The 10518-nt window shown below is 40.1% G+C and overlaps 1 non-coding gene across 1 annotated transcript; it reads right to left on the reverse strand.

Moving 5' to 3' along the window:
- Positions 1 to 1189: 1189 nt before the first annotated feature.
- Positions 1190 to 1315, reverse strand: LOC134528666 (U11 spliceosomal RNA). Its single transcript, XR_010074419.1, has one exon. It is a non-coding gene; the product is annotated as a U11 spliceosomal RNA (small nuclear RNA).
- Positions 1316 to 10518: the final 9203 nt, after the last annotated feature.

Raw genomic sequence — 10518 nt, forward strand, 5'->3', positions numbered from 1 at the left:
TGTCTATGACCTATGATTTTCTGTTTACACATGGTGATGAACGGTTTAGAAGTTGATGCGCTGCAGCGCCAACTGGTGAAGAGTTATAACAAAATAGATATCGCGAAAATATTCTCCGTGTTCAAATATCTATGCTTGGCCCACTTATTTTCATGACGATCAGTTTAATGGTTTAGAAGTTGATGCGCTGTAGCGAAAAATAGCGGCAAGTTATAAAAATGGACAGCATATAAACCTCCATGAAATCACTTTGATGTGCCAACTTTCATGGCGATCGGTCTAACTGTATCGGATTTTATCAACATCATACATAAATACCGACATCCATATATATAAGTATATATACTGTATATATGTGTGTGTTTCATTTAAGCATAATTTTTTGAAACCATAGAAAATATAACCGAATACTAAATAATTGTATTTAAATTTTTTACCGTGCTTATTGATGTGCGCAGTTAATACTGTAAAGCTATCCAGGGCACGGTTTAAAAATAACTTTAACTATTGGAGGTACTGGGACAACACAAAGCTTAAATGCCTGGCAAGAATACGAACCCAGTATTACTGCGAACAGTAACACTGGGTTTTCATGTAAACGTAAAAATGTACAAATAAGTAACTGTAATTTTACATGAATATTTCTGTTTGATTTACCAAAAAAAAAATAGCTTGTGTAATACAGTGCACGTGATAGAAAGTAAAACTTATTTGCAATTCAAACCCTGACTCTTAAGTGCTTTCTTTATACCTCTTTGGCGTCAGAAACTTTTCAAAACAATGTTCCACGAAAACATTCGTCCTGGAATTTTAATTGAATTTTACTCTCAACGTGCCCAAAGAAGTTTTCACTTCAAAAATATTTAGTTACACAGCTGAAACAATACTTGTATAACACTGTTTAGAAATACTGATTTACACAAGTAATTAAAATAATACGTACTTGAAAGAACGCCATTATCTTGCGAAGATGGCCAGTGGCGCGGTGCACAACAATAAGCTCAAAACCCGATGTGTTGCCGACTGCCCAAGTCGGGTGGCGTCAGGCGCAGGCGGGTTCAAACCGGCGCGACCCGCCTATCCCTGCAGCATTGCAGGGTTAAACCTGAGCCGCACGCCGCCACGTGGAGCCCTCGGCCTGCCAAGTTCTCTGCACCGTCCGCTATTCGTTTAGCGTCAGAAATCGTTTCACAGAGAAAGGGCAAGTTGACAGCCAACTGCCTCTGTTATCAAAAATTGTGTGTTGGGTATGTCTTGATAGCCATACCCTACCAGCTAATTGACTGGCATGGCATTAGAGCGGCAAACATCTCTCGGGGCGCGCGCATCTCTCTCGCGGGCTGTAAGCTGGGAGTTCCCTGCGCCCTATTGAGTAACTGAAGGCTGGCAGTGCGCGGGGGATTTGTGGGCGTACGGGAGGCGGCCTAGCCAACTGCTAACGACCGCGTCCCGCGGGTGGCGGATACGGGATCCATACCGAGAGTTGCAATCTCGCTGGAGTGACTGTGAATAACCAATAGCAGTCCGCGGACCAATGGCCGGCCTGTGGAGTGGTTATCACGGCTATCGGGGTGAAAGGTAGCCTGGATGCAGCTCGGCGCGTAGCAGAAAGCAGTTCCATCGGCGAAGGCACCGCAGGGGAGCTCGATGTGCCCTGGATGCGAAGTGTAGACGAACTGCGGGCTGGAACTTGCGGAGCTGTGGACTACTGCGCGCGCAACGGAACTGAAAAGCATCGGAACTCTGAAGGAAGAGATGGCGGCGCCTTCAAGTTGGGGCCCTGTTGGAGCCAGTGGTAGCCTGGGCGGCGCGACCTTCAACCGTCCCGAGATTTTGGAGGACAATAGGGTCCGACTCGCAAGATACTTCATTCGCCTGAACGACTTACCCTCACCCTGGCTTGAAAGATCGTTGGCTGTTGACTGGAAGAAGGAAGATGATGATGGCGCAATGTCAGGCTGCCTTTCGACCCGTGCGCCCGCAGTTCGAGCCGGTTTACTGTCTCGTCTGCCCACATCTGTCTTAACTGTGGCTGCCTGGGCAGCTGGGCTGGGCTGACGAGTGAAGTCGCCCGCCCCTGGGGGCGCATGCGCCCCTGGCTAATAATAACCCAGGAGTAGGCCTACCCAACATTTAAATGCGGGCCGCAAGGCCCAATCACCCTACTCCAGCATGGTTGATTTTTCAGCCCCTCCAACTCATCTTACCTGGACCCTTCTTCCTTCTTGTCCAGTAGTTACCTGCTTGCTTAATGCATGTTATTTGATCCCCGCATGACCCGGCCCAATGGGGCGTCAGTCATGGCGCCAATTGCAGCCATGGCTGGCCAGTAAACCCCAATAGCACACGATGCACGCGCCCTTGTCCTGCATGGTAAAAACCCGCATGGTAGAGTGTATAGGCTTCGGCCTGAGACACACTTAGGTCCTCCCCTAACCTGGACCCTCCCCTTACACACTTAGAATAATTTCGGCTAGGAAAAAAAACGTGAAGGGCATTAGTCATGGCGCCAATCGCTGCCATGGCTGGCCAATCCCCTCCTAGCACATGATGCATGCCACCTCTCCTGCATGGTTCATAACCTACATGATTAGAGCGTATAGGCTTCCGCCTGAGACGCACTCAGAGTCTTCCCTACCCAGACCTCTCCCACACACTCATAGCATTAAGTTAGGTTAGGAAAAAATTAAACTATGTTTAACGAAAACGTTGCATTGGAATTCGGCCTTTAAATACTACTCCCATCGCACCCAAAGAAGTTTCGCTTTAAAAAAAAATACAGTGTTTTGTTTGTGCTCATGAGTCCGCACCGGGCGCGGTTGTGGCTCCCCAAGGAACATTCCGGTCCGCCGGCGCCCGCCAGGCGCTCGAGCGCGCGCGAAGCCACCGCGCAGAGCCTCGTCCGGGCAGAGCTGACGGGCGAGGCAAAACAACTCCACCCCCGGTCGGTGAACGAACACTGTGTTCATTTTCTCACGGCGTCAATCGGCCTACAGCTCAGCGAGATTACTGCCACATGCTTTCGAGTTTTACCTTCGGCTGGAGTAAACGCGCTATCGTCATGTCACCCTATAGTCTCTTTGTTAAAGTGGTGTGAAATTTTCATGTCAGGGGAAAAAAAATTACGTTTGTGTGGCCGTCATGATCGTTATATGTAAAATTTCACAGCTAAGAGAGATGGGAATTTTTTACCGTACTGGAATTAATATTAAATATTTAGAGTAAGTACTGTGATTAACATTGTTTATTTATGGTACTAATTATTAATGTTAAAATTCCACATGTGTGTACCTATATTCTTGTTTTCCGTGCTTGTTTGTGTCTGTTGTTTTTACTGCAAGTTTTTGCACGCTCCCCTAATGTTGTTGGTTAATTTATTGAAGTTGCGCCTGCCTGATGTGTTGCTGCTTCCTCTATGGTTGAGCTTGCCTGCTCTTTGCCAACGGTAGCGAGTGTCCTCAGAGTTGCAGTGATCACATTGTCTTTGTCTGTTTCGGGTGGGCCCACCCCAACAAAGTCTTCGACAGTTGGTGGCCATGTTGTAACAAATAAATACAATAATATTTAATACACGGGTAATAATTGTTTGTAACTAGACCATCATTTTCTAGTTTCTGTCCATGTCTTCAATGTTACGTAAGAAAGAATTTGAGGGGTTTGCTACAGCTAAAATATGGAACATACCCGTGTTGGAAATATCCATGAAAGTTGTGACAGTTTTAATGCTAACACCGTTCCAACCTCAGAGTTAAGTGTTCAGATTTGCGAATTGTGAGTTGCGAAAGCGTGAAAAAGTATGCAGAAGTATCTAAAAGTATGGAAAAGTATGTAAATGTTTACAAAATTATGAGAGATTATGTAAACGTTTCAATAAGTATACGAAACCATGAACTGCTGCTGCCATCTGTAACGGACTGTAAAGATGTTACATCTGACATTTTTTTTTTAATTCTCGCACCATCGAGCAAAATTTGGTACATACGTTGCATACGTTTATTCAATTATCTACACACGTTCGTTACCCTGTAAAACTGAAAATACTCTACCCGCTGTAAAAAAAAGTTTCACTTAAAATAATTACCCCTTGCCAATAAAGAACACAGAGTTTTTTTTTTATCATATCACAAATCGTCTTAAAGCTCAACGAAATTGCTTTCACGTGCTTTAGAGTTTTACCAGACATGAACAAACACACTGTTATCTTCTATTTGTTGTCTTATACAGTCTTTGTTTAAGAGGTGTGAAATGTTCATGTCAAAAAATAAATATTTACAAGATTTTAAAATAAACCTATGTATGGCATAACTCCTAGATTAACATAGGATTAAAAATTAGCAGGAAGTAATGCGGCGGTATAATAATAATTTATTGATTTTATTTATATAAATATTTCCGTAAAATGTGCATATTTACACACCACAATTTTTTTTAATTTAGCTTCGTGTTTGGTTCAACGGAGTGGCATGTTTAAAAAATATCAGAAGATATAATTCCATTTGGAATTTTTAAAATATTAATTAAAACCACTTTCATCACACATATTATTACTTTTCCGAAGTTTGACAAAATCAAAATGTTTAAATGTGGCCAATTTTATTTATTAAATGTTTTAGACCTGTGTTTTTACTACGTAATATTCTGACGTCTACGTAAATAATCAATTAAATACTTACGGCCCTTACATGCATGAAAAACTGGTAAAGATATTATCTATTCCCTATGGCGCCAATAAAAGTTTGAATATTTTTTAATACATATTTTTGTTTAGAAAAAAAACATTCATCGGCATGGACATGTTTTCACTTAGTGAAACATGCGCTTTTTAGACTACATTTCTGATGCCTCGCTTGTAGAAGCCGTGTCTTATGTGTCCATATTGTGTCCAGATACCAAAACATCAAATAAACGAACAATTACATTGTTAGTTTTATGTATTTGAAAATAAAATTATTAATTGCTGATCCACTGTTATATTTCTGCTAGGGAAATGTGATTATAAAACGGAGAGTTTCTTTACGAGGTAAGCAGAGAGTGGCGATTTTCTTTGTTCTTAGGGAAGGCTTGAAGGTCAAGTCACTATCAGCTTGGATTTTTTATTACTATGACGTAGTTATCTCTACAGCTTCCATGTTACATTTATCCTATTAAATTTTATGACTTGACATGGCATTAGACTATTAATGCTTCCTAACCAATTAAAACCCCTTTGAAATCCACTTTATACATTAATTCCTGTCTACAACAGTATGAAGTTAGCCTTTAACCTAGCCTATTTTACACATGTTCCAGTTGGAAACATGATAAGGCAGAACAAAAACCCTAATCAAGAATTTAAATTTGTTCATATAATCTGGAATATAAGCTTAAAGACTTGCTAAAGTCAACTTTTGTGCACTATAGTTGTTATTATGAATGTTATGTCGCTTAGTCAAACAGTCTTAACAGCTAAAGACTAAAGTGTTTTTGTAAATATTAGATTTGATCAATGAATGAAAGCATGGAAATACAATTTTTTGCTCAACCATGCCCAAAATGATTACGTTTATATAAATAAAATGTCCGAGATTTTATAATTATTAAATTTTAAACATTATAACTGTCAGCAAATTATAAGCATGCAAGGGGCCGAATTTCTGACACCTATTGTTTATGTGCCGAGACGTTCTTTTACTCAATGTAGCGTAACGAAAGTTCCGACACCACCAGTGTTAAACTGGACTAATAGGGGTTGAGGGTAGAGGGATGTTGGGTAGGCGGGAATGGGAGGGAGGGGGGTTGGGTTCGTGATACTCGTACTTCTTGCCTGAGTGTGGGGTTTCCCGAGATTAGTCATATTGTCCTTCAATTGTACACCGAGAGATGATTATTAGGAAACTAATTTTTTTTTGTCATCTCTGCATGCTCAGCCCTGTACAAGAAGTCCAGTCGCTGCAGGCTCTGCTCTGCCCGAGGGTGGAACCTAGGACCTTGCTGGCGAGCTCCCACCTCGCTGCGTGCCGCGGTAAGGCTCATGGCGCCTCACACTCTACTCTACCACTTACTTGCCTCACGCGATTCTAGTACTCTTGGTTACCTCACAGTATCGCACTGGACTGCCACCTCAGTAGGCATAATATGAAATTCGTTCCAAGCTATTCAATGTTGGATGCATTGAGTTAAAATCATTTCAAAAAAAATTTCGCTGCATGGATTATAAGAAAATGTTTAATCGATCATTTTGGAATATTCGATAAAATACAAGATGTTATGAAGATTAAGTTCTTAAAAGTTTCCAGAAGATTATGGAAGTTTCCAGAACATTTTCAGGAGAAAAAAGGTACCTACTTCGTAATCTGCCTACGCCTATGAAGGCTTCGTCAAAAGGAAATTTTTCATCAAATTTTAATAAAAAAATTACTCTTCTCTTTCATTAGCTATATATTAAAAAAATTTTTCCCGTGAACTTAGTTTGTTGACCAATTCAGCCAACACATTCCAAGTATCAAACACATTTACCACAAAAAAGGTTTGTGACAAAATAACTATAATTTATCATTGTTTCATAGACACAAACTTGCTGTCTATAATTTTAAAATTGAACAGAATTATAAATTTATAATCCAAACCTTAGAACATTTATTACGAAAAATAAAATAAGTGACTACCTGCTGCTTGAATAATGAAATGTATAAACATACAAAGACAAAGTTGAATTTCTTTTTCTTGGTTTTAAAATTTTTATGACATGTACTATTAGGTATGAAATTCTTATATTTTCTTCCAGTCGATCTGAATGTGTTATTATATAGTCTTTATTTAAACTGACAACCCAAAGATACAAAGCCAAATATTAAGTACATTATAACCCTAAATAAGCCGCACTTTGCTCAAAAACATTACTATTTTCAGTTTTATTTGCAAAAGAGATCTTTAGTTGTCGCGGCACACTAAATAAAAGCATTGAAATTAAAATCAAAATTTTAATTTCCAAAGTTTTGAAGTCACTCTGAAAAACAGGTTTATTTGAAATTATTTTTTCAGCGATAAATGTGGTAGTCTCAGTTATAATTTTGAAATGAAATGTGTGTTATAAAAAATTTCTCTAAAGCAGAAGGTTTTTTAGTGCTACGGAAAAATGCAAAAAATATTTGTCGTATTAACATTGTTTTATTTTACTGCTTAACCTTTTATTTTGCAGTGACGCATTTGAAGCGGTGGAGTGTTATAAACTGATTTCATCTCAATGAATTACTGTGTGGAATTCATCCCAGTTTGTTTCGTGAAGCTACGAGCAGCAGAGGTCAGCATAGCCCCTTTCGATCGGCGAAACATTTTGATGGAAGACGACAGGGAAATGGGGCAAAAGAGGAGTTATGTGACACGTGAGATGATTTCCTGAACACAAGAGAGTATCCTTCCGGACCCGCCTTCCCTTCAGAGGCAGCAGAAAACGTCTTTGAATGGAGCAGGAAGTGCTCCTCGCAGTTTGACGTGTGATTTACTATGCTTTTCCTCTGTTATAACTCTCCCCCCCCCCCCCCCCCTCGCAACTCTTTTTCGTCCTGCAGTCCCTGTTCCCTCGGCTCGTCAAGTGGGCCGGGTGCGCGGGACTGATGCAGGGGGGCAAATGGGGTAACTTTTCTGTCTAAAACTTCTATGGCGAATGAATTTGAATTGATGGCAGCCGTAACGAGATCTTGAGACGTCACGCAAACTAACTAAATTATACATTTAATGTCTTCATTACATTGCAAATTAACGGAAGGTCTGAAATTGAAGTGCCTATAGATCTTGTATGTATTTATTTGTACAGGGATATTGTCATTACCTTATTTAAAAAGAGCATGTTTTTCAAGAAAAATGTTTTTGACTAAGAACAATTATAAAACTATATATATATATTTATTTATTTATATATTTGCATTTTCGGGAAATATTAAACATTCAGATCCTTAAAAATTAACTTTTATTAATTTTATTTTGAATGTTATAGCTATATTCAAAGGTCTTAATGTCCTTTATACAGGCTGTGTGCCTTTAATTGACAGCGCTTTTCAAACATTTTACATTTGAAAACACAAAGACATCTAATGTACTTAAATCAATTATTATAAAACCTATATTCGCAATAATTTCCACTACATATTTATCCTCTCCAACTAAATTAGTATCGATTGAATTATATAAGTCTGTTAAAGATGGAAAAATATTTATGTTTTAAAAACGCCTAATATACAATCATTTTCAATTAGTAATAGGAGCTGCCTGGCTAGAAAGGAGCTAGCTACGCGAAACCATTTTTCTAACGCCTACATTTGTTTGTTTAACCAGTTTGGGTCATTTATCAATGTTGTCTGCGCTGGTTAGGTGGACTTGCTAAGGCACTGTGCCTCCAGAAGATTGATTTATTACGATTTAAGTTTGATTCAATGATTGAGACGAATCAAACGAGACTTTGGGTGAAATACGAAAAGTGTATACAAGTCGCACAATGTAGGAATAGTCTTACGGCGCTGAATATCGAATTTCACATAACTGAGACCACGAATTTTTCGTGAAAGTATTCTAGCTGAGTGTTACATTGTAGCATCGTGTGTGTTTCGTTAATCGTAGAGTGTCTCTCTGTTTACTGTCAGCACACCAATCAAAATAATTGAGCGTGGAAATGAGCACATCCAGGGGTGCGACTCTCAAATACGCACTGCGAGTGCGCGGCAGGCGTGAGTGTTGTTGGGTTCCCCGCCTTCGGGACGTGTCGTGGTATCCTCACGTACTATCGACAAGCCACGGGCGCTCTCTACAACGAGTGTATCATTTTCTAAACTCCTCAGTTGCGAGGCTAGGCCCATTATTGACAGTGCCTGCGATTCGACTAGTTCCTTCATGTGGCCAGTGATTGTAGCCTCGTTCACAGGAGCTTGGAGATTGACGAACTGTTGCGATGAGCGACGAGGAGCGGTCGAACTCCCGCCTGTGGCTGGTAGTTAGTGTTTGAGAATATTACAAATAAACCCACATAAACCCACAGGCAGGAAAACCAGTCATCTCTACCGTCGAACCGAAGTAGTCAACACCCACGTGTTTAACCTAAATGTATAAGGACCAATTGAAGAGGCGCAAAATCATTACAGGTATTCGGAGTTCAGCTTGTCGTTAAATGAACCTGCAAAATTTTCGTGTTACCATTAACAACACATTATTGAGGTGAGGTCGTGTACTACCAGCTGTGTGCTAAAACAATTTGTAGCATTGTCTGTGTTTCGTGGTAGGCTGTGTTTATTTCAGGTTAATGTTTACTGTCAGCACACTAATCAAAGCATTCAGTGCGATTAGAAAACGCGTCCTGATTGGCCCGGTCATATAGGGCAAGTGCTTCTCTTGCAGAAGGCCGCAATTTACAAGGGAACAATCGGTAGCCTGGGCATAACATACTGCAGTCTAATGAGCGATCAGATTTTTCGCGATAAATACACGCCACTTACCCATGATCGAATGACTTGGGTCTATAAAGTTTACATACATTTGCATTCCAGCCTGTCACCAGTAATAATGTGAATTCTAGAGATGTCTCAGCAGATTTGCTGTCAGCTTGGCATGCTGCATGCTCGCGACGTTTCGGTTTGACTGGGTGCAGTTTCAGTGGTTGTTTCAAAAGTGCTGGGTTCACTCTAAACATACCTTGGAAACGTTCGCGTGTGTGCCCTTACTTCGTTGAAATACCCACCCTGGGAGAAAGGTTGGTTCGCCTCAATAAAATATTTATTTGTATTTGGCGAACTAATTGTATTTTGTTGATTCAAGCAAATATTTTGTTGTCAACCCCACTATATATTTGGTTAGGTGCAACAAATCAGTTTTTTTTAACTCACCAAGTTTGGTTAAGGTAACAAAATATTTTGTCACCGCAAGTAAATATTTGTTTCGCCATACATAAACATATATTTAATTTATTCAGACAAACATTTTTCTCTGTGCATGACATTATTGTTGGGACGGGGAAAGTTCCCCTTCCACCCATCGATCCACTATCAAAGCTCATCCTTTTCTCTAGTCGGCGTTGGTCTGACGAGAGTCTGACAGGACGAAGCGCAGGCGAAACCGTCTCCCGGGTCTGTAAGCGACGCCAAACAGAGCAGAACCGTCTGTGGTTTCAACAAAGGGAACATTTTAAAACTTTTTTTCCTCCCTGCGATGAATTTACTTTTTCGACCTTTTTCGCGGGTATTTTTCTCTTTAGGCACTTCTACCGTAAAACGATACGGGTTACATGCATACCAAATTAAAAAAAAAAACCTGTCGGGCGAAAAATACTTAATTTTTGTGGTCGTAAATAGAAACTTGTTTCAATTGCAACCGGCATGAGCCGGTAATTCGGTGGTAACGGTTTTATGGCTAATTATTACCCTGCGGAATCAGGAAAAAAAATATGAATAGCACGTGAGAGGAACATTAATTTACATAATTGGGCATTGAAAATGAATTGAGAAAATTTGTTCGTCCATTTACTGCGTCATTTATCTAATATAAATCCGACGTTTG

The sequence above is a fragment of the Bacillus rossius genome, chromosome 1, assembly GCF_032445375.1.
Source record: "Bacillus rossius redtenbacheri isolate Brsri chromosome 1, Brsri_v3, whole genome shotgun sequence".
Lineage (NCBI taxonomy): Eukaryota > Metazoa > Arthropoda > Insecta > Phasmatodea > Bacillidae > Bacillus > Bacillus rossius.